At 37.6% G+C, this 25,032-nt stretch overlaps 1 protein-coding gene across 2 annotated transcripts in view; it reads left to right on the top strand.

The window, feature by feature from the left end:
* The window catches only part of LOC136775675 (leucine-rich repeat-containing protein 24-like), a 178,154-nt gene that overhangs the window by 69,927 nt on the left and 83,195 nt on the right, over positions 1-25,032 (top strand). The window lies entirely within an intron of this gene.

Here is a 25,032-nt window from a genome sequence, read left to right as displayed (position 1 = left end):
GGTGTTTTAATTATACCTGTCTTCATTCCTATATCAACCTGCTCTCTCTGTTATTTTTATTTAATGAACCCACTTCCATTATTATCCTAGTTTTTCATTAGTGTAGAAGAGTGATATTTTATTTCCGTGGTTTTTATCATTGATCCTATCATTTCGAATGAATGTTAAATCTTCTTTTATCTTTGATTTAAGTACTTTTGTTACTGAATTTTTTGTTGAGTTTAACAATATTTTACAGTATTTAAAACCAGATATTTCTCAGTGCATCACACAAGTACCACTAATTATTATGTAAATGACATTTGAACAACCATGTCCATTACCTTTAAATTATGTTAGACTCTAAACAATTCAAACATATCATATCTTATTTAAAAACAATAGTGCTCTATGCATGTCGTAGTGTCACTCGCGTACTGTTCTCTTGATTTATCAAGTGTCTGAAATTCACCCACTTTATTCTTTCCTCATTTTCATGCCAGACATGAATTCATCAGGTGAAGTTCTGGTTTACGCGTGCTTTATGAGCCATTTTCCTTGCGTTACAAACGGCCTCTGCATTGTTTTTACGACTCTAAAAGCATCCATGGATTTCTCTCTTTTGTCAAATCTCTAGAAACGCTCTAGAAAGTTCATAAAGACGTCATTAAACACCGGAAAGTGGTTAATTTGAATGTATTTTTTATCTGGCAAGAAGCGTCTTTTCGAAATACACCAGCAAGTATACGTTCTTCATTCCATTGTCTTCAGGATCGTAAAGATTAGAGCTTCATCCGTTGCATTATTAAACACTAAATGCTATCTTTTACATATCCTGGTTATCTCAAATGCTAAAATTTTAAATGGATTATATTTTCATTATTCGTTGTACTTTCAAATAAAAAAACCTTCAAATTTTAAGCATAAATAAGAATTACATCCATGATAAACTGCCAACTACATTATATCAGGTGAAACAATACACAATTCATTACCGAAAATGATAATGGTAATTTACCATCACGACAATATACAAATGCTAATTACTATGTGCATTGTTGAAATGGTAATTTTCAAATAGAGTCTAAGCACTGCTTTTAGGGGCATTAATGAATTTATTTGGACAGAAAAATATGAAAACACAATTATATTATGTATATGAGAATTACATGGCGCGTCAAAAAATTGTTTAAACCATATTTACAAATTTACAAAACGAGTGGTGTTTCAGTTTTATTTTACGAGGAGTTCTCATCAGTGTATGTATACCTTGGGCGCTTAATTATTACCAGCCTAGTAATTACAGATAGGGAAGGTAGTACTAAAGTAAAAAATTCTTTACATTTTTAAGTCTAGTCCTTAATTAAAAAGTTATTAAGGATTAAAAATTATTTTATTCGAGGTCGGGCAATTTAGTGACACTGCCCTATTAGCCAGTTCTCGTTATAACAATCCACTGACCAATAATAAGCCTTAAATTACAGAATTTTTAATTAATATAATAATTTCCTTATTATATATGGACCATAGATCGACTTATTTTTTAATTAAAGAAAAACCCTTTCAACTATGGGTCCTTTCTTGACTTGTCATAATTTTTTTAACACTAAAAATAAGTAACAAGTTTTAAAGTAGCAATAAGCGAAGTGGTATACACGTGTGCCTGGATTATTCAACTGCCATATCCCTGGATGATTACACGAAACTTAAGTTCGAACGACGCATCCTGGAACCCATGAAAGTTATGATCTGGCTCAGAGAGTAGAGTGCGAGAATGAAAGAAGTAGACGAGGAAGGGGCGAGCTGATTATTCCACTCGGTAGAGAAGAGCACTCGAAATTTCAGCTTTTGGCCTCCTTGCTTCGAAATTCCTAGGGGATTTCTTGAAAACCTCCCCCTTTCTCCCCAATCCTACCAGCCCCCCTCAGGACATTCTGAATGTTGAAAATGTCTTTCATTAAGGACACACGCCGAGCACAGCCCGCTCAAACTGTAATTTGCTTATGGTACGGTTTAACGAACAGCCTCTACCTTTCAGTTATTGAATTGAATCCTACTTCAACTTATCAAGTTAATACCTTGTGTGTGTGTGTGTGTGTGTGTGTGTGATTAATTGTTAATTATTTTAATTATTACGGTTTTCTACAATTTAATTTTCCTTATAATTTTTCATATCTTTACGTGTATAACTTTATGCTGCGTAATCGACAATAAATGTATAACGGCTTTAAATACTTTATTAATACTAATTTATTGATAAGCCTTCTTTCTTTTGGTAATAAAGAAGTTACATGTAATTGATAAACACCCAAGCAGGTTCAGAATACTTCATGAAATTTCGAATAATATATATGTAATTTAGATAATATTCCACAAAATTTATAAGACATTTTTATAATCGAAGTATATCAAAAATTAAAATAAAACATGAATAATTTATTTTACATATATACTGTAATTAACATTTTCCTTTTGGATTTTATTTCTTGCTTCCATCAATCGTAAATCCTTCTATATGATACAAATAAAATCAATAGCATATGCTGTTAATTTTATTCAAGTAATTTATTGGTCGTATTGAGTAATTTAGTATAAATATGAATGTAGAATCATATTGAGTTTGAAATGAGAGTTGGAGTGTAAATTATGTGATTGTCGTTAGGTCAGTGGTATAATAAATACTCGGCTTTTTAAGCTGTGATACAAGTCAGAACGAGGGAAGCAATTTCAAATAATCAAAGTAATCCGAGGTCGACTTAACGATTTCTTTTATGTATTTCTGATTGAATAGTTTCCTTTTCTTTCGTTAATGGTAATTTCTTTCAAGTATTACTGCCGAGCAAAAATACAAATGAAATTCTAGAGTGCAGCATCATGATACTTAAACAGGAACTGGAGTGTAAATCATGTAATCATTGTTAAGTCGATGTTTTTACAAATGCCTGACTTCTTTAAACTGCGATACGATTCAGAAGTGTCAGATATAATTAGTGAGAGAAGTGAGAAGGTAGAAGATTGCAAATAATCAGAATAAACATAGTAGTCGGGTGTAGGTAGGTAGAGCAGGGTTACAGGGCGTAAGATATACGCTAACGACTGAAAAGTGAATTTTCCGAACGAGTAACGAAGTGCTGAACAAACGATAATCACGCATCGCGTACTCTAAAGGATTCGAAACTGTTAATTACGTAGCAAAAGAAGCGCAAACGCGACAACACCGCTTCTAATCGTAATTAAAACCGATGCGCCCACGCCTAATTAGGACGGCTTTAATTGTCGACGAGGAAAAAATACAACTAATTATTCGACCTCGCTCTAATGGTGAAGGGAAGCGAGTGGGGCTGGATATTCTTCATTTATTCGCCAATTCGCTAATTTCATTCCACCCATTCTCAATGCCATCAAACTTTAATTAATCGTCTACGTGTTGCCTCTACCATCCTCGTCCCTTTACTCAAACCTTATCAAATGATAAAATCATCAAACGAGCTCTGGTTTGTAACGTTAATTATTTATTCAGTCATATATAGATAAATTAATGAAATTCAAGCAATTTTTTCCAGATATTTTATAAGAGCTTTAAAGTTTTATATTTTTCCCCCCTTTGCTGTACTGTTTAGCTTTATCTCATTCAGTAAAATCTTTGATCAATGTTCAATTCTTTTATGTCTAACATGCTCAACCGTTTGATATTTCTTTACGACCTTTTCGCTGTTTCTGAACCCTATTGAGTGAAAAGTTTTTTACGTTTTTATGGAACATTCATCGAGACTATTGAAATTCTCAATTGAAAAACGCTTTTGGCGAGCTAAAAATTCATATCGACGAATTTTACTTCAGTAATGGAAAAATTTAAAAATGAAAAAATTTCTTTAAACATATAATAAATTCTAAACGAAAGGAAAAATATTTAGCATGAAGCTTAACCTGTAATTTCAAAAACCTCTTTGAAAATCGAGTTGTAAGTGAATTTTAGCAAGCCATTGTTTTACATTTTTTTTAAAGAAATAGATTTAAAGCTAAAAATTGAACTGTATCTATAGTAAATTATTTTAAACGTCACATTACATAGGTTCTCATCATATCCTATTAAAATCTTACGTACGGTGTAACATTTCAGTCAAGCGCTGCACATAATTAAAAACTAGTTTTTCTACGGATTAAATTCAAACTGCGCAGATTTAATCACCTTTGTGAATTGAAAATCCTCCTGCGTGTCAAATGTTATAGTTCAAGTGCGCGAAATTGCAATGAATGTGATACTACTTAAAGCATAAACTTGAAGGCTTTATAGTTTTATTACAGGAAAAATTGAATCGTAAATCCTCTCATTATTCTTTCAAAAAGGAGCCCCAAATTCTTCAATTAAACACATTAATAACTGTACAAATATATAATAGAACTTGTTTATTGTTATCGTCGACGAATAATTAGACGATCTTGAGGTGATCTAGGACAATAAGAATGATAGAGAAGGGGAGGGAGTGGAAAATATTGATGACGGCTGATTAATAATTAATGTATCGTTAGGATATCTCGTTGAAATCTGGGAGTATTTGTATGTGCAAGAGATTTTGGGCCGGGTCGTAAGCGAGGGAGTGTTCATTGAAATCTCGACAATGGGTTTTCATCATCACCGCGGTCGATGCGATTGTTGATGGAGCTTGACAAAGCAATGACCTGGGTGGGGCCAGCCGCTTGACTGGCATAACATTCATCGTTCAAAACGGCTTTGCTGCACTAATTCATCCATTCGACATAAATGGTATTGCATGTGCGATGCCTTCACCGCAGCTCGAACAGGTGAATTACGCATGTAACACTTCCACTATCTTCGAGTTCTTGGTGAATGGCGAAAATGCTACGGTAGACGGGAATAGGTCACCGCAATCAGCCCTTATTTCCCCGCTGCAATTCCGTGCAATAATTCCTACTGTTATTGAAATCCTGTCAGATTTATCTCTCATCAACCCATGCTTCAGCGAAAATTAAGATTTTTCATGTTTAATTCTTTATAGTTACGTAACAATAACATCTCTTGCCAAACTTTTACATTTTACTCATGACCATTATCACTAATGTTTCTTTATTACGAATTATACTTGCTGCAGATCATTAGCTTCAGAAAACCAATTGCAATCTGGTTCATACCTTTTACCTGTTATAGAACTAGAATGCTCATTATCGACCTTACGAAATTGTATCATAAAAGTTTCCTTATAACTGAAGCTGAGCATTTTCATAAAAGCAACAATGAGCTCTGCAACAAATAACTATTATTGAAACGCTGTACAAATTTTTTTCATTGGTTTACGTTTGTCGAAGACAGCATTTTCATTGATATAGACGCTTCACTTGTTATATTGATAATTCTGCTTGTTAACACTATTTACCAATAGAATAGTTACTATTAATTATAATCAACTCTTATATTATACAGTCTTCACAATCGTATATTAGATTGAAAAGCAAGTATTTAAAAATAGAAACAAACATTACCCATTGATAGTTATCTCGATTAATCCTAAATTATCAATCAGGAGTTATAAACAATCCCATGCAATTAGTTTTCAATCCATTAGATTTCTCAAATTTGAAATTATTGCTGCATTAAAATTCTGTTAACATCGAATAATTTTAGACAGTGTCTACAGTAATAACAAGTAACATGCAGGATGAAACTATTGAAACGTCCACATTGAAATTAAATTACATTTTATTCGTTAATTTTATCATCGAAACTTTGAAAGTAGAATGATAACTCTACAAGTAGAGTCAAGTGCTTATAATTTAATGCCATATAATTGATAAAAAATTGTTACTTATTTTAATTTATTTAAACCAGTACAATTAAATGAAACATTCGACTAACTTAACATAAGGCTATGATGATCTATTTAATCTCCATAGAATTAATAATAGATCATTTATTGTCTAAAGGTCTGCGGATAATGGGACGTTATTGATATATCATTAATGAGTAATTAGTTGGTACGTGTAGAAATTTGCAAGTAGTCTAGTACACCTTCTAATCCCATCATCCATGTATTATAGAATAAAAATGAATAATAATTCTTGAATTAGTTATGACTTTAATCACCCTATCCATTATTATAAACGCAAGACACAGACATTTAATCAGTGATAAGCTAAAACGTATGGGAAAACAATACCTTTCAACAATTTGTTTTATTCAAAAAAAAGAAATCTTTCTACGATATTTTATTTTAATTTTTTCTAAAATTCGAAGCAAGCATCTTATCTACAGATAATTTAATATTTAACAAATTAAAAACAAGAATTTTATTTTAATATAAGTAAAGATATTCTCTTTCCGTATAATTATTTTTCATCGCACGTAACATGAAAGGACAGTATGCAAAAAAATTGCAAAAAAAAAAACAATTGTATCAACGAATTTTAACATGTTTTATAATTAATTTCTATGGCATAGAAGACGAAAGGATAGAGCTCCAAGGTAAATTTCTTATTTTGTCGTGTTTGCCAAGGAAACAAATACCCGACATGACAGAGCAAAGCCGTCTAACGATCCGCGTACGACGAAATCCTCCGCAATGCCGCCTGTTTGTTTTTAGTAGGTGCTGAAGAAAAGATGTGCACACATTGAGAGGAGCGCACACAACGATACGATTAATGTCAATCACGAGCTATACACAGGCATAGCGAAAGACATCTCGTGCTTCCTCCTTCACCCATATCCGCTTTTATCCTCTGAGAAATTGTACTGCTTCAATGATAAAGAACCAACGTACTATGCACATCTAGTTTCCCTGTGCAAACAAAATATTTGTTATGCAAAGACGCGGGCTCCCCAGTTTCTACGTGAAATGCGTGTCATTCAATAAAATGAATCTCGAAAGGGGAGGAATGAATTGAAGAAATTTATTACGTGCTAGCTGCATCTTTTATTAAATTGTTCAACATGTCACAACAGCCTTAAAAAATTACGCGTTGCCTACTTGGACGAATACTTTTCAATCGTCCACGATATTGGCGTAAGTTTGTAACTGGGTTTACCTCTGTTATATAAATGACAAAAGAAAATTTACGACAGAAAACTATAAAGTCAACTTTTTAGATGACCAACACAAAAATGTATTACCATATTAATCCCATTGACACATTCCGATAAATTAATTTCTATACTACGAATTTAATTGGGCATGATGTAAATAAAATAGAAGAGATAATCAACGGAGAAAACATTTGAAATAATTGCTCACGTTTACCCTAAAGATGCGATAGATATGATGATACCCAGAAGCCTCGCAGAGAGTAGATTAATAAGAATCAATTCGGGTAGGCCGAAACTGAGATAGATTACTGGTCGTGGCAGTACAATCGGACTAAGTTTAATAGAACGTATTTCCCGGCTGATAAAGAAATTGCCAGGTCCAGAGGTAACATTTGTAATGCAAAGGGTCACGGTCCTAGAAAAGAGGGGGTGGCCTTTGACAAATGGAAGCACGGACACGTGGAATTGGAGAGAAGCGGAGGGTCCAGAGAGGTTGAGGGTGGGAGTAGGATAGTTTTGGCTTAAGGGATGAAAGCAGGGGTGAACGTTTCCAACTCACAGCTGGAGGTTCTTGCCTTTCGAGTGTAAGCGTTATTGTCAAGTGCAGCTCCTTTTACCAACGAGGGTTCGAAAGGAAGTCCTGCTAAAAGGGAAGGGGATGAAGTCCTATCGGGAGGAGGGGCTGTGACGTACCGTTACAGGGAAATACGATGGAGTTTGTCTGTAGTTGTCCTGCTTGGATTGGTGGGGCGGGGGGGGGGGGGGTGGTAACGTTTGCTTAAAAGGAAAAGATGAGGTCGAAGGGAAAGGGGATCGATTCCCATCAGAGGGGGATATGGATGAAACACTGTAGGCTGCTTAATCGATAAGCTATACTTTTGGGGTTGTCTGACACGCGACTCCTTGGATGGCAGCGATGTCGTAAACTGTTTACAGCTAGATGGATTATAATACGACGAGTGGAGGGCCACATTTGGCGAGTATCATCGCCGAAAGTTCCTCGCCTAATGGGCTTTCGGTACGGTAAATATGCAAGTTTGCCTAAGTGTTTCGTGAGTCTCCGTTGACGCGGCGTCACCGAGAAAGACGCAGACTGCACGAGTCACGCCTGCGCGACACGTAACTCGTTGACAGTTCGGCTCCAGGTGTTCCCAGTTATGATTTCTCCAGGAGTCGATGATAGGAGTGGGGGAGCTTCGAGAAGTCTGTTAGGAAGCCAAACAAGATGAAGAGTCAGAAACAGCTGGGAAACTAAGTAAATGTAAGACACAGAGATAGTTGGGGAAACTAAAGAAGTGCGAGAAACTGAGACAGCTAGAAATCCAAGTGTTCTATGAAACAGAATTGGTTGGGTAACCAAAGAAGTAAAAGAGACAGATATGAAATGATGTAGTTATACAATATACTGTATAGAATAGCTTTACCATAGTAATAGAATAGAAAATTAAAATAGAGTAAAGAGAGACGAAAATTATTTGGGAGAGTAAAAGTGACCGAGAGAGCATTTTAGAGAGACTATAAAAAAAAATCCGAGAAAATTCAGTAGCTCATTTCGCGAAAGTCCCGAGGAGCACGCTTTATTAATTCTGGTCGAGAACGGATGAAATGTACGCTAGCTCTAGGAAGAAATAAATCGGATTATGCGATATATATATATATATATATCTTACAGAAATCCTATATACAGATTACAAAAAGACAGCTCTGTTAAATGAATCAAGAATGAGACGTGATTCAGCTATAAGATAGAGCGTGAAAGAATTGGCTGTCCCAACTGCCTGGAGAAACGCCCATTAAGTTTGGCTATCGCATCGAATGTGCTATGGTTGGTCATCCAGTGACGCTCTACGTCACTTCCAGAAATCGGGACACGCTCAAGCAGTTTCATTCGGAGAAAAATATTCGTGAAGTGGATATAATGTAGTATATCTATATTATATAGTGTAAGGAGATTCGATCAATAAAGTAGCGTACAGCAGAATAAGCTTACAAAGATTCCAGTTAGATAAATACTAGCAATTGAAGACAGTCAAGGACAGGGGGATACAGACCAAGAAGAACTCCATTACAATGCAAAATAGGCATTATAGTACGTAGATCGACCATTAAGTTGGTCCGTGAAATCCCCCGTAGGTCATTCGATGATGCTTAATGTCACTACTAAAGCAGAGCTTGCAAAAAGCTCCTATAAATCATTAGGGATTTTCAAGGTCGACGATGTCGATGTTTTAAGGAAAAGACTTTGATTGAAATGCAAATTAGGCGTCCAGATTAAATAAATTTAAGGAATAAGGCGGTGGTAAGTCATTTATTAACGAACGATGTCAGTTTTAACTCCTAGATGTGTGTGTGCATGACTCTTTGTAAGGATACTCAAAGTAAATGCATGGTAGAATTTTTTTATCATTTTATTCGCATTCAAATGAAAATCACAAGTTTGGATCATGTGCAGTTTCTATAAGTAATGTATAATTTGCGAAGAATCCGCATTGTTCGAGTATTATATTTTCTTAGAGTATCTGTGAGCCGAAAATTATTCCAAAGCATAATTTTCATTTACATAAATTTATTAGGTTATAACTGCATTTTAAGAAACACAATATAATAATTATAATAAAAAGTTTTTCCATCATACATCGGTCTTCCACTTTTGAATTTAGTCGACAGTGAGTGCTGAGGAAGCAAAGCTTAGTGCCTTTGCAAGTCTAAACGTACGTGTAGTGGGCCAAAATGCAGTAGAGTGGTTTTTTCGCGTGCATTTCAACTTTCTCGAATTAACTTTCAGTTGTGAACTTTCCCACTTCTTCAATTATTTTATATATTTATCTGCAAAAGAACTCTGAAGTCAGTGAACTTTATGAAAGAAGAATAAGAGAAATAACAAAGAAGTAAAAATGTTCAAGCCCGATCAATAACTGAAGAGCGGACCGTCTTCTTAATGATACCACCTTAGCGAAACTAATTATTTGAAGGTAGACCATTCCGAAACCTCTGAATCCTCAATATTATGAGAAGAATTCCCAATAGCACTAACTGAGATAAGACCTTCGGACGAATAATAATTTTCAGCTATAAAGTGTAGAATATTTCGTTAATTATTAGTTTTTAGGAAAATCTCATCATACAGGAAGTCGTTTGGAAATAAGCTTCAGCAATCTAACACCTGCTCCAAGTCAGGCTGCTCCAGTTGTTATAGTTCCAGCACGATAGTATTCCCGGCTGCGTCCGTTAGTGGATAGCTGTTAAAAGGGATGGTTCAGGGTTGGGGAGAAAGTTAAAGGGAAAGATGAGGGGTAGATGGAACGTCGAGGGGGAGTAATTCTTAAGAGAGGTGTAGGAGGTCGTTTAACGACGTGCTATACTCCTCGCGTCTGGCATGCGGGCCTTATTATCTCAGGACGAAAGAGTTCCATAAAGAGGACCTGGCATCTATGGAAATGGATGGCAATGGGACGATGCTCGAGGCTAGAGTGTATAAGTCGACGGGATTAGGCCATTCGTTTTTATCATCCAATCGGATACACCTGCCGGTACGTGTAGAATCAGGCTGCTTGGGGGGGGATTCCCGTTAGAATTTCAACAACGTCCTCCTCGGAACGTAGCGCCAAAGTACGTATTTATTGGAGGAGCCTGAAGGAGCTCGTTTAACGCGAAGGCATATTTTCAAATTTGTCTTTTATCCTCGGACCGTATGCCCGTCGATATATACGGTACTAGTCACCTTGGATAAGAACATTTAAGATCTATACGAACGAACCTTGTTATCCTGGCTTTTAGATTCTGCTTATCCATTAAAGATTCCTGGATAACGTTACCAAAATTATTAGGCTTCTTGAAATTTCTCCTAGCATCCCTTAACTCTTTTCCGAATTGTTATCTTACTTAACATTATTGATCAATATTATTTAAAAACGTTCAATTAACTTTTTTGATTTGTTAAAGATTGTAAATAAAAAATTTTTAAATGTAGAATGAATAGATCTATGTTGTTATTTTAGGTTAGACTAACTTAAACTTACCTATTCATCGTAATATTTTGAAGTTTCAGAATTTCTCTTCAAGATAGTTTTAGCTTACTGATTGGTCATTGATTTTTAAGAGTGATCGTGAAGTTATCGACTCAGGCGTCTGTCGATTCCCTGAATAGATTACCGTGAAAGAGGTCTGTTGTGTTTGAGCACTCGCGTTATGCGGACGTGCTGGGGTTGCGGCAAAGCTAGACTTGGATGCGTTAACCTAAGCTAGCTTGGCTTTGTATGTGGGTGACAGCACTGGCTTCCTCACAAAAGGTACCTGAGTAGCTAGCGATAATTGAAATTGGCTTTTTGGGCATCGCTGATTCATGGATGCCTTGGACTGACGTCACCGTGTGCATTCTAGAATGGAGGCAGGATGTCGTCAGTTGAATTTTAGTCGTTGCTAATGAATAATACCACAGTGCTCCCAGCAACTGCACAATAGGAAGAGAACCCTATGATGTTGGATCGAGATGGTCTCCTGACCTGGATATCTCCTATCTTCTTATTAATAAACGTCTATCCACAATAAAATGTCTTGAGCCTGATTATACGATTGACCAACGATAACTTCCAAATCTACTAATATTTAGAGACGAACGAAGATTACAAATGATGCCAGGCTCTGGAATATATGTTCACTAATTAACTCCAGTGTAAGTAAACCCTACAAAAAATTTACACAACGGTCTCCAGAGTGTGCTACGAAGATTTTACAAACCCTCCCATTAAAACGTACAGGATGACACAATACCAGGATCTACATAGTCTTTAACACACCAAAAGATTACAGGATAACAGGATGAAAATCTTATCCAGGCACTTATCAACTATAATAATCAAGAATTGTTGGTTAATTTATGAGAAGGGTTAACGAAGCGTTCTTATCAGGATTTCACACACAAGGATAACAAAATAATGCAACCAAAATCTTTAGTTTTGCACCATTCACTTATACCAAAGCAATGAAAATCACTGGTTGAGAATTGACGGTAAATTTAAAGCTCATCCCCGAATAATCTCAACATTGGAAAGTTCCTTATTTTCAGGTCTGTATCAGGAATAAGAATATACTTGCGAGAATAATCCTGCTTTGGAAGCTGAATTGAAAGTGATGAAGCCAACGGTAGGAATTCCCTTTATCCGTGCGATATCCTCCAACTTGGCAGCTTGGCTCTGGCATGGTGGACCTCCGGCTTCGATTTAGAGCAAAGATAGTAGAGAAGAATATATGGATGAGCATACGTTGAGATATCCGGGCTGCTCGTTAAGGATTAGAGGATGATACTGCGGGTAGCGAGATCATAGCCTCATTACCATCCGATTACGCATTACAGTCAGTCGTTCTCGAGGAGAGTCGTTGGGGAGGTCCCGGTACTCCTCGCCTCCCTTCTATGTACACTGCTGTACTGCGCCTCTACCCCCCCCCCCCTCCCCCTCTATACTTCCCGAGTATCCCAACTCCCAAACCCTCGACGCCCGAGTGAAGAAATTATTCGCGTTGAGGAAGTTAGCGAGACAGCCCTGCTACCTTTGGGATTTACTTACGTCTTCTCTATGAAGTGTTCCTAGGGAGGCGGAACATATTTTTAAACCGATGACAAGGTAAATAGTATGCATAGATGATAATACCTCGCCTCGCACGCGCGCACAGGGAACAATTTAGCCCCGTTCTTGTACGCTTCGTAATTTTGTTACGACCTCGCATAAGTTATACACGAGCACCTAACTCGATATGCGGGTGTTTAAAAAAAATAGAGAATACTTGGGTGAAAGACGATGGATCTAGCTGGAGCAGGAAGGGATGCTGCGAGGGTTTAGGACTTTCGAGGTAGACGGCGATTCCATAATTCCACGTTTTCGAGACGGATCGTTGGAATCCGAATTGTTTGAAACCAGGACGCTTTTGAGCGGTACTAAGCAGCATTCATATCGTAAATCATAAGTCTTCGCGACAAATGGGACGGCCCTGGAATTCTGGCAATGTTATCTCTTCTTCTGCCTCACCCCCCTCCTCACTCCCAGCCCGTCCAAACCAGAATCACCCGAAACCTTCTTCCGCTCGTTTCTCCCCCATTGTCAGTTGGAAAAAATCAATAATTCCCTACGAGTTACATCCTTTTGATCTCGATCATGCGATAAGAAAGGTTACTATCCGCGCAAAACTTTGAAATTACTTCGGCGAGACGGAAATGTTATTGAGCCCCACCCCTGAATTTCCGTATTCACGGACGCGGAATCGCGGAATGATAACTTGTCGAGAGTAGGGAAGGGGGGATATGGAGTGGATAGAAGTGGAGAGAAAGAGAAATGAACGGAGAGACGGTAAAAGATTAGGTATAAGGGTAGCGAAAGATAAGGAGGAAGGACACGGATGAAAATCCAGAAGGGACAAGGACTCTGATATAGGTAAAGAGTGGAAAGAGAAAGAAGAGCTTTAAACAGGGACGAATAGTGAGAAAGAGGGGGGGGGGGGGGCTGACTCATCGGGAAAAGGATCTTTACGTACCTATTCCTCCGAGTTATTATCTCGGGTCACTTCTTCGTTAGATCGCTCAAGCACGCGCAGATTTCATGCATAAAACTTGAAGAAACTCGAGTCTCGCGTTAGTAATTCATTGCAACGGAGAAGGACTTTGCTGCATTACGAGAAGCTAATACGGACATCTCACAGGACTGATTAAATTCCATTGTCTGACTGAGATTAAATTTGACTTAAGCTACGAAATCACTTACTTCTTACTTATAACTTGCAGCTTCTTGATAGAAATCCTGGTTGATGTAAATAATGCTCAGCCTAGTTCACCCGATCCAATGACGAGTATATAATTAATTAAAAACTTCCTGGTAGAATAAATAAAAATTTGAGTGGTTGCAGGAAATGGAACAAACTGCAACATAATTAGTGAGTCAAACTGAGCTCTAACGAGTTGATAAATAAAATCTGATTTTGAGAAAGAAACGACAAAAACGCATTATTATTTTAAATCTCGTCCATTTCAATTTACAATTTTAATGAAGAACTTACTTTTTAGTTATAGCTTTCTTGAAAAAAAGAATCAGGTTCATGTGAATATACCGCGCTTGGTTTATCCTATCCAATGACGAATCTTTGGTTGGTAGGACAAATGAAACTATATAGGAAGAATCAGAGAACGAAACGGACTGGATGACAATTAGCGAGCCAAAATAGTCCACGCAAAAGGACTCGAACGAATCACAGCAGTCATTATCTCCCGTCTCTTCCGATTCAATTCTCACCCACGTACCAGACCCGTTCTTGATTGATTTCAAATAATGGGAATGCCCAAGTGGATGTTGACTCTCCAACGTGATAGCCTGCAATTATTCAGACTAGCGTCATACCCTGCCACGCGTACCCCGTTTTAACCTCGATATGAACTCTCGTTCACGTAATACTTACTCTCGCTCACGTAAAACTTACTCCCGGCATTTAATACGCTCAATTTCCGTTGCGCGTTGCCAATGGCTCCAAAGATTTTTCCTTATTTCTCGTTGAAATTCTGAAAAAATTGCAGGAAAAAGTAAACCGCTCCTTAGCTAGATAAACGATAATAATATTATCGCAAATCTCCATTGAAATCAAGTGATATTGTAGTTAAACAACTGTTTTCTTTGGATGAAGCAGTAGAACGTTAAACTAAGCAAAGTAAGATAAGAGGGAATTTTACATTTGCAATCCAAAATAGTACGAAATGGTACGTTAAGACTTCAAAGGCACGATTACGTATTATTAGCCGACTGGAACTAAAGCCTGGCAAATGCGGCGCCAGTTGTTTCAAAAATTTACACTGGGGAATCCCTGGGTTGCGCTAGCCGGGATTCCTGGTCTCGGCGAAACTCGAAACTATCGGCTATTTCTCCCTAGACATGTTCAAATAATGAATGTGGCTCAAAGTGCACGTCCGGATTCTGACGAAACGCCGAGGACTCAACATCATTCGCAAATACAAACTATCCTTGCCCTCTCATCATTCTCTTCAAGTCCTTTCGGTAACTGCCGCCATACCGACGGTTCTCTTAAATCCTCCGAAAATGCAATTCTTACTTGAATCAAATAGCCTTTACGGAAAGAATACGGGAAACGAGTATTTGACCAGTAATTTTCTAGAAAAACACAAGATAAGGGGAAGTGGAAGGAAAGGGCGGAAAGAATGTGTGTGTATGTGTGAGAGAGAGAGAGAGATTGCCTCGACTTAACGGCGCCAGTTCCATCTTGCTTGGAATTTCTTCCGCCAGAAATAATATGAAATTACACTAAGGGGCCAAGTTCGTTCATGTGGAGCACTCGTGCACGTCACTAAGTCAGCTTTTACATATGAACTCCTTGCACGAATGTAATCCTGTATTATACGCGTGGAATGGGCCACATTCCGGAATGAGGGTAGACAAGACTGATCTCGAAACCATCGACGGGGAATGGAAAAATAGACTAAAAAACCAGATAACTAAGTGAGGCAAATATTTAAATGGCAAGGGAAACTGGCAGGATTGGAAAATGAAAAGAATGGGTGGGAGGGAGAAAGAGAGAGAGAGAGCGAGGATGAGAATTGATTCACAAATTCGGGGAGAATAAACAAGTAGAGAAAGAATGAGTGAGGTGAAAACAAAAGAAAAACACGAGAGGGGAATAATTAAGAGATGGACGGAAAAATGAGGGAAAAAGAATGGATAAGAGAGCGCGGGGAAGAGTGAGAGAGAGAGAGAGAAACGAAGACCTAAATCATTAAAGCCTCGGGGCGGCTCCAATCGAATAATGGAAATCGGGGCGTTCACGCGTGGATTTCAACGAGATGCATCTGCTATGGGACTTTCGCCCGGACTTCTCCCTCATCGATACACGCTCTTATTTGTCGGTGATAGAGAGGGACGTTTCGAGAATCAGATATCGTTAACCATGATAGGAAAAGCAAAGACGAGTGAGTTGAGTGAGGGGCGGAAAAGAAATAATAAGCAGGAGCGTAAAGTGGAAAGTGAAAAACAGAAAAGTATAGGATGCTAAAAAAAATGTATGGAAAAAGAAGTCTTTGTGCTGAAAAAGAGAAAATAAGGAGGAAAAGAGGAATAGTTGCGGAGGATATTAGAAATGAGATATTAGGGAGAGAAATAAAAAAATAAGAAGAAGAAGAAGAGAAAGAAGAAGGATGGGGACGGGGTGAATAGGAAGGAAAGGTAAATGTAAGAAACGCGTTGAGAAGATGAGGTGGTTGAAGTCCACGGTAGACGTTGGCCTGGGTAGGTCGTTGAGGGTTAGGGGATGATGCCGCCTTGGATGCCGCGGTTCCTGGATCGATCCCAGCCCACCAACGCCTCCACTCACCACTACCAGCTTCGTTTGAAACACCAACACCAGTCAAGTAAACCCGGCTGACACCCATCCTGGCTAACTACCCCTTACCCACACACGAATGGTCCAACACCGTTGAACAGCCAGACTGTCAAGCCCAATACATCTAGCCTTGGGCGACACTAACACACAGCCGGCAAATGTGCACTAACACGTACACAGATATCCGGTCCATCCCCTCGGGCTGCTCCCACCCCTATACCCAAATAGACACGTAGACACGTACGGATTCGCATCCCCTACAGAGACCCCTAAGCGTGTTGGCCCAAACATTAAGGATGTAGTTGCGGGGATATGGGTGTAGTGGTGAACTATATACTTTCATATACATCCTTAGCCGAGCGTGTCGGAACTGTGCAGCAGCTCATGCATAGATATCAAGTGCACACATCGTGGCTTTGGGCCCCGAGCGTCTAACCTGCATTCATGCACACCGCATCAGTGGACTCGCTTGAACGTTGACGTCCAAGATGCAACCCTACGTGGCCTCATCTTCCTACCATGGAATTTTCAAGTTTGACGCACGACTTCGGCCCGGGATTATCATGATCCTCCTCAATGCGCTCTACTCGCCCTACGCTGCTTCATCCCTTTTTCACATTTTATACTTTCCTGCGAGCTTTTTCCTGCCAAGTGCCTCTACTCTTGCCAACATGATACGGACACTACTGTGCGAAAGACATAAATCATCTCAGTCAGCGGCTAACGCAAAGCTTCGTTGTTTTAATTATTAACCTTCTGCTCCTTTTTTACACTTTTCATTTTATGTCCGCAGTGTTCCAAGCCTCGTAGTCTGCATAAACCACGTCCTTCTAATTTCCCCAATTTCCGCTGATCTCTCTGAAGAATTAAATGGAGTTATTCTGTGTTTATTTTTGCCGAAGATATGATTCTCTTATGTTCTTACTGAATTTGTAGAAATTCACAGTTTTCATATGATTTTATTTGATTTGTGTGTGCGTGTCATTTGAACAAATGCTTTTGGTAAAGTCGTTTCCTTATAAAAGTTCAATTTTTACAAATAATTTCAGGTGACTCAATTGCCGCGTTCTTCATTCATATGCACAACTTACCCAACTGTCTTTGTTCTTTTGTCAATATTTTCTCGCGAACAATTTTCTGACAAGTGTCTACTCCACGAACATGATGCGGCCATTATTTGAACTCCTCTGGTATGATGCATACCAAACCGACATTCGTACAATCCGTTACCTTTTCTTCGCGTATATTCTGGAAATAACAATTTACCTGATTTATGTAATTCTTGAAATTCGTCGTATTTCTTAAATGAATTGTTAACATTCTTAAGGAATTATTAAAGATAAATTAAAAACGATATATATCGAAATTAATAATATAAATAATTAATAAAATATATAATATTGTGTAAATTGACGATATTTATAAGGTACCAGTTTAATATACATATATGCAAAATGTCACGATGATGCTGGAAAAAATTTTAAAGTGTGATATAGAGGATGCAATTTTTAATAACTTTTATTAATAAATATGAGGTCGTAAACGTCAAATTAAAACTATAATAAAAACGTTTAATACGTTAAATTATCATCAGTTTCAACTTTTATACGTGATATTAGTTTCAAAAATTGCCTAATGCCATTTTGACACGTTGTATATGTAAACAGCTTCTTTCACAGTATATCATGATGTGCCTTTGAACATTTCAACAGGAACAGTGCTAGAATAGATATTGCTGCTCATTACAAATAGACATCCCTTGAGCAAGGTACATAATGAGCAGCATCCTTTCACCAAATCATGGCTTTGGCCAATATATCGTAACCTACATTAGGCCAGAATTCACGAAGCCCATATTGATGTTTAAAGGCCCTAGTAACTGTCTTAACACATCCTGTGATTGGTACCTAGTAATTATTATCTTCCCCTCCTCTGTCCTATTTACCGAATACCTTGCAATGCTCTTCTACTAACATTAAATATTTATTTTTTTGAAAACTCCATTTTACTGTAATTAATGTTACTTACTATTGATTTAATATGAATTTATACAATGCTGTTCCCTTTGGGATTACAAATTATACTTTAGGCTGATATCCTTTGACCAAATCATAGCTTTGACTAAGCACATAGCAAACCAAAATTGGACCAGAATTGACGCTGTTCAATATTAATGCTCGAGCTGCAGATTGGTCCAAGGTGTCTAAATTTACTCAGTGGATATAGTATATTATACTCTAAGGTAATACCGAAAGACACTGCTTAAGTTTTAAAGTATGTCGTATCTCTTTATTAGATAAGCCATAAGCATTATTTTTATATCCCACAAGTATCCAATAGAGACCCTATCAGCACACGGATTCCGATAAAAATATTTAATCAGTTATCCCCTTCATTTTCACGACATGCCAGCTTTATTTTGAAATTCAACTTCGAGAACAAATAATGGTTATACATGATACATGACTAATCTACATTTAGGTTGAGAGCGAATTGACTTGACGATGACGTTTAAGGGTCCAAGATGCTCTAACACACCTCCTGATTGGCTGCTAACAATTTCCGAACTCGAAGTATCACTTTAAGGGGATTATCTAGATCTATCAAAAGCAGGGAGAAATCTTTACTTAAGGATCCTATATAGAACAAGTAGTGATCATTTACGTGCTAAGAAGGAACTATGGGACCCTCTTTCTCATGCTCTTTCTTAGCCATCCCAGTATAAGTTAAATGTACAAATCATATTTTATGAAAAGAACACGTTCAACCTGTGATCACATAGACTTAATTATTCCAATATTTATGCCCAATTGTTCAAGACTTTCATAATTCATGAATGCGAGAAATAATTTCCCTCAGGGCTCATGTTGATTTAGTCTGAAATTTTTATTACTACTGCAGAGCCCTCCTCGCGTTATCCTGTAAAAATACACATATAGTTGTTCGTTTTTTCGTCTCTTTTAAAATGAGCAAAATATCTTTTCTAGATTCTACTTGCCCAATTTACGTCAAGGAGACTTGATGTATTTCAATATTGATGCCAGCTTGCTCTGGTTTATCCTATTTTCTGAATTCAAGGCATGATTTCGTTCAAGGCTATCCTCATCTAATTTGGAGCTTCCATTCTAACAGTGAAGAACCCTTATAATCGCTTGTGTAAAATTCCACGCCAAGAAATAGGAATTTTGAGATTTAATCTTTGGTTTTCTTGAACGAATCTTTCTGGTTCAGATGGAAATATAATTCATTTTCATTTAGCGTCACACATGTTTCTCACTAATTGCGATTATGTTACATTTCAGTTAGAGTAATGGTTATATTCCGAAAACAACAAAAACGTATGGAGAAGGTTTCATACTTCTTGTGTCAGAGAAATTACCAAAGGCCTTTAAAGCCATGTGTGTAACATGTAACAGCTTAACCTCGATTATAGTGGATTAATCCATCTGAAGAATAAACGAGCAATCAAACATCAGACTCTATATCTCATTTGTTCCAAGGTACGTTGAACGTACAAATTGTATCTTCAGGCATTTATTCGTTCCACTTAGAATCAACTAGACTTGATATATTTCAATATTGATAACAGACTGTTCAGAATTGTCATATTTTTGGAATTCGAGACATGATTTCTCCCAGGGCTATCCCGATCTAACCCGGAGTCTTTATTCCAACCTTTATACCCAAAGATATCTGCATTTTCCTCGTTTTACCACACGCCGCCTCAAGTTATGTCTCACTCGGCGTTTGATCGCGAGATTCAGCGGTGAGCTTGCCTAGACGTAAATCTCCGCGGACGTGCGGGGGATTTTTAAGGAAAGTTAACCCTGCGTTACCATATTTCTGCTCCAAGGCTTTTATCAATCGCGCTAACCTAACTCTGTCTCGCTCTTTGCAAATCTTTTCTCGTCTGACAGTCCATTGGCCTTACACAGCCTTTATCTTACCGAGGCAAATAAGTGTAAGATGGAATCCCCAAAGCTGTATTTCCATCCAAGTACTAAAAATAAATTTTCAACACTTTTAACTTGGAGACTTTTGAGAGATAAACTGGCTTGATATTCCAATGTTGATGGGAGCGATAAGCTTTAACGTCAATATTTTGAAGATGTTTCTGAACCTACCACAATAAAAACTTTTATAGATTCGGAATATTAAAATAAACCATCGATGTTAAAGGGATTTCTAAAAACGCACATACTGTGCAACGTACAACGCACGTTGACAAAATATCAAGTCATGTGCAAAAGTAAATATAAGCTTTCAGTAATGTTCTTCTCCACTTTGCATAAAGACTGGATGCGTCAAAAAAGTTATTTCACCCTCAATAGTTTCTAAATAAAAACTAACAAAAAATTAACTAACCATTATTAATCAAATCACTTTCTCGATGTCTTGGGTTGTTCAAAATTTGATTAATCAATAGTAGAATGAAATTCATTTAATCATTGCAACCTCCAAATCCCTTCGGTAATTCCCAGAGACGATTTTAAAATCGAAATTGCCGATCACGTCATCCCAGGAACTTTTTGTCACATTAAAGTTGCCATGATTTCTCGTCAAACCCAGTAAAAAGCAAAAGTAGCGCAGTAGTATATGGCAGTTCAGATGAAATTCTAGCCAATCAACAAACTTGTTGAGGTTTTTTTTATAAGCGAGACTATTCTCTATACAAGTATCAATAGAAAATATTAAAAAATAATGCTACTAGCATTTCGATAAGGTGGATTTATCGTTTGCTTTCAAGCCTCTTTTTAACTTGTCGATTACCTTCTTTTTGGCGACTCAATAAAAGTTTTTGTCCATTTTCAAAAGTTCCAAGGACATTTTCAGGACGAGAATGGTCAATTCGGATATCGAAGGGCGCTTTTTCCCTTTTTGCGGTCGTCAGAATTTGCTGTGTGTGTTCTCGTGGCAAAGCTAGTAAATGGCAAGGGGATTGCTGGGAGCATCCGGTACATGGTGTTGCGGTTCAGATGGAAGTTGAGCAAAGCGAGTAAATACAAGAAGCCCTGGGATCTTCCGTAACGGGTTAAAACGTATATCGATACAACGCATACCGAATAACCGTGTGTTTTCTGGGAAAAACCGCCAATTTCAATCGACCCTTAATCAGCACTTGAAGGAGATTCTGGCAGAGGCTCTTACTCAACGTAATATTCACTAAATCCAATGAATGCGCTCTGCAGATCCTAACCGGTTTAATGAGAGCGAGGAAAATCTCAACGAAACCTCTCTTCACTCCCGCTACTCCAATTTCGAATTCATTTTCTGCCTATTTCTGAATTTTCCACCTCTTCATATTTTCTCTTATTCGTTTCTTCTCGCATTTATTTTTATATCTCGGATTTTACTTATGTTGCATCACTCTTACTTCTCTATTATTCTTTGCTACCCTTGTTTTCTGTATTCTTCTATTTTCCTTTTTAGTATCCTTTCTTAAATGTTCTTTTTACCCTATTTTTTTATTACTATTTTCTTCTTTCACTTTCTACATTCCCCTACTCGCTCTCTCTTTCTCTCTCTCTTTCCAGCTTTCTCCCGTTTGCCCTCGTTTACTTCCCCTTATTTGCTTTCTACCCCTCTCCCACAACCCCTACAGTGCGCTCTCACGTTGTATTTTTATTGGGATGTGCGCCGGGGGCTTAAAGTAAATATATAGGTCGCTATAGCGAAAACTTGGCGTATCGTCGAAGATGAGTGCTCACATTCATTAAACCGTTTACGCCTGAGTATTTGCTCGTATCTGCTGACCCACTCGACTCCCTTTCGCTCAAGAGCATACTAGACACGGGTAATTTAAATCGACGCGCGCGTTAAAACCTGCGAAAATCCAGCAAGAAGACCGAAATCCTCCATCGAATGCGACGATAAAACTCGAATATTTCCAGAGTGAGCCACGATATCCACCCTACCTTAATCCAATCCCTTCCATTCCTCGAACCCTCCTCCTCCTCCTCCTCTTCTCTCTTCCTTCTCCTCTGTCCTCCCTTTCACCAGATTTTCTTAAATTCCTCAATTCCATTAGCGCAATTTATGACGGGCGTGTTAACTTTCACTCAGGCACGATATCAGCCTTATTAAGGCCACGCTAATCCCGTAACATCACACATTAGCGTCAACCAACTACTCCAAACCGATGTGGTTAACAGAAAAGCCCAATTAAAGAACTCATTACTTATTATAAAAGAGAAGCTCAAAATTCATGATCGATTTCAATTTCATTATAGTTTGGTTAATACTCCAGAATGTCATTATTTTCACCAGTGTACATTTCCATATTGTTATTATAGAACTTATTATTTTACCTATACAACGATTCTTATAAGTATCCATCATAATTCAAGTAGGTTGTTATCAGCTCGTTTTTTTTTTTAATGTTTGGTGTCAAAGTTTTCAGGATGATTCGTTGAAATCTGCAGGAGAAACAAACCCCTAACAATGACAGTTTTCAAGTGAAACGCGACTGATTAATTTACACACATTCTCATTGGAGGAGAAAGTTTGCAGGTTGCTGTCTCGCCAAAACAAGAAGGGGTGGAAGAGCAGGAAATAACAGTTAGAGCACGGGGGCGCAAGTAATTTACACTTAAAACTTAACTCGGTAACGAGTGCTCAGGAAGAAAATTTCGCATCCATTCGCAAAGTCCTTGGAGTGGAGTGCAATCGTAGAGATTCCCAGAAGTGCCATTGAACGAACAATGGGATGCAATATGAATCTGACGGGCGGCAAAAACATGCCGGGAGACATTTTAGCAAGGACGACGATACCTTCGCTGTGGATGGCAGTTGAAAAACGATTTATTTGAAAAGCGATATATCCGGAAATCTGGGAAAAGGCCGTCCTACCCCATTCCCCGTTCGACAAACATAAACCGCACACTTCAAAGCCAATACATACATCCAGCGAATACAGTAAAATCAATGGGAAGGTTTTACGAAGCCTTTCACCAAAAGGCATTTATTAACATTGTCTGTTCCACGTGTAACTGAATGTCCTTTTCATCCAAACAATTTAATATCTCTACTATTCAGTTGTATACCTCTTTACGATATGGATAATCAAACTGTTACCTGTTTCATCGTTAATCTATTTTTTGAAAAAGAGTATTTTTATTATTAATTCTTTTATACTTTTATTAATATTTATATTTAACATTAAAACAGCATTGACAGTTAAATATGACTATATTTTCAACGTGTATTAAAATTTGGTAACAAATGCATCAGAAAAAACATCGAGTGTGTTACATGGATATCAAGAGACGTACCAGTGCCTCGACGATAAATAATTTACCAGATACCAACTTAATTTTACACTAAGCTATCCTTTCTATATTATTTTCTTTTTGTTTTGTTATTATAACAATTATTAAGGGTTCACCAGCAAATGTCCTATTTTCACTATCTCGATATTTATAAGGATTAATCGAATTGAAGTCTCAACGAAGAATTCAATCAAGTACATGAGTTTTATTCGTTGATTTTCAGCAGCCAATTGGAATGCATCCAAATTAAATTCTCCTCTAGCAACAAATCACAGTAATGCCTATGACTATTGCTATTACCGTTCCTCTTCTTAGAAAGTAATATTTAAATAATTTTGGCTGGTGACAGCAATATTAAATTTGCTCTGCTCATTTACTCTTTCATGTGTGTTATTTTTATCATAAGAGTATTTAATTCATTATGAACCATGGCAGTCAATTATAACATACATTTACGAATTTATTCTCTCTATATCCCTTTTAAACTATATTTTATTATAACAAATATTATTTATATTGATAGGCTTATGACAGTTCTCAGTATTTTATTAAATTTCAACTTCTATTATATTATTTTCCCAAAAAGGATGCCTCTTTGTACTCGAAAGAAAAGAAAATTCTCGTTTGAGCTGACATTGCACATAATTCAGCGTACAATAATATTGTACTATAAAATTTAATTACGTCGATTGCCTTGATCACAAAGTTGGGTAATTATTTGCAGAAATCATTGAGGCCTGTTTCTAATTTTCTAGCAATGAAATGTCATTTGCGAGGACATTGGTCGAAGCTGGTAAACGAGGTTTGGAAAGGAACAATGGAACGGTGGTCAAAAGCTTTACGCGGGACACTTTGAATGGCGATAACATTCATCATAGAAGGGAAATTCATAGGATATCGCGATAGTGCTTATGTCATTGCATAATTAGTTTATCTTCATGGGAAATACATAGCGGACGTAGAATTCACTTGGAATCATCAACATACGCCGATCCGAGCAATTATTAACCGGGCGTTATGCGCGCTTGCGCACATGCGCTTATATGGCCTCCGGTATGGCGTGGCGCTACAAATGTTAACTTAATGGAGCGGAATGCCTCGGTTTCTGTGTCCAGAATTCGCTCGCTCAAACTCGCTACCTATCCCTCTCCCTCTATTTCCCTCCTTCCTACACGCCCTCGCACCTCTCTCTTTCCCTCTCTCGGTTTTCACCAGAGGCTGCCAGCAGCCGAGACCGTAACCCATAGCTTCATAGCTAACCGACAGAACTTTACTGCGGTCATTTTCAGCGACGAGTGCGAATTTCCCTGCACGCCAACGCGTAAACCCCCTCCTCCCCCCCCCCCCTCCTCAACTTGAAGCAATGCAGTTGTAACTGTGGTT

Source organism: Prorops nasuta, unplaced genomic scaffold (assembly GCF_024137725.1).
Source record: "Prorops nasuta isolate Cenicafe-Biocafe unplaced genomic scaffold, Cenicafe_Pnas_1.2 PNAS00008, whole genome shotgun sequence".
In the NCBI taxonomy this organism is placed as follows: domain Eukaryota; kingdom Metazoa; phylum Arthropoda; class Insecta; order Hymenoptera; family Bethylidae; genus Prorops; species Prorops nasuta.
Note: the sequence above shows the minus strand (reverse complement) of the source record. Positions and strands in the feature narration are given on the sequence as shown.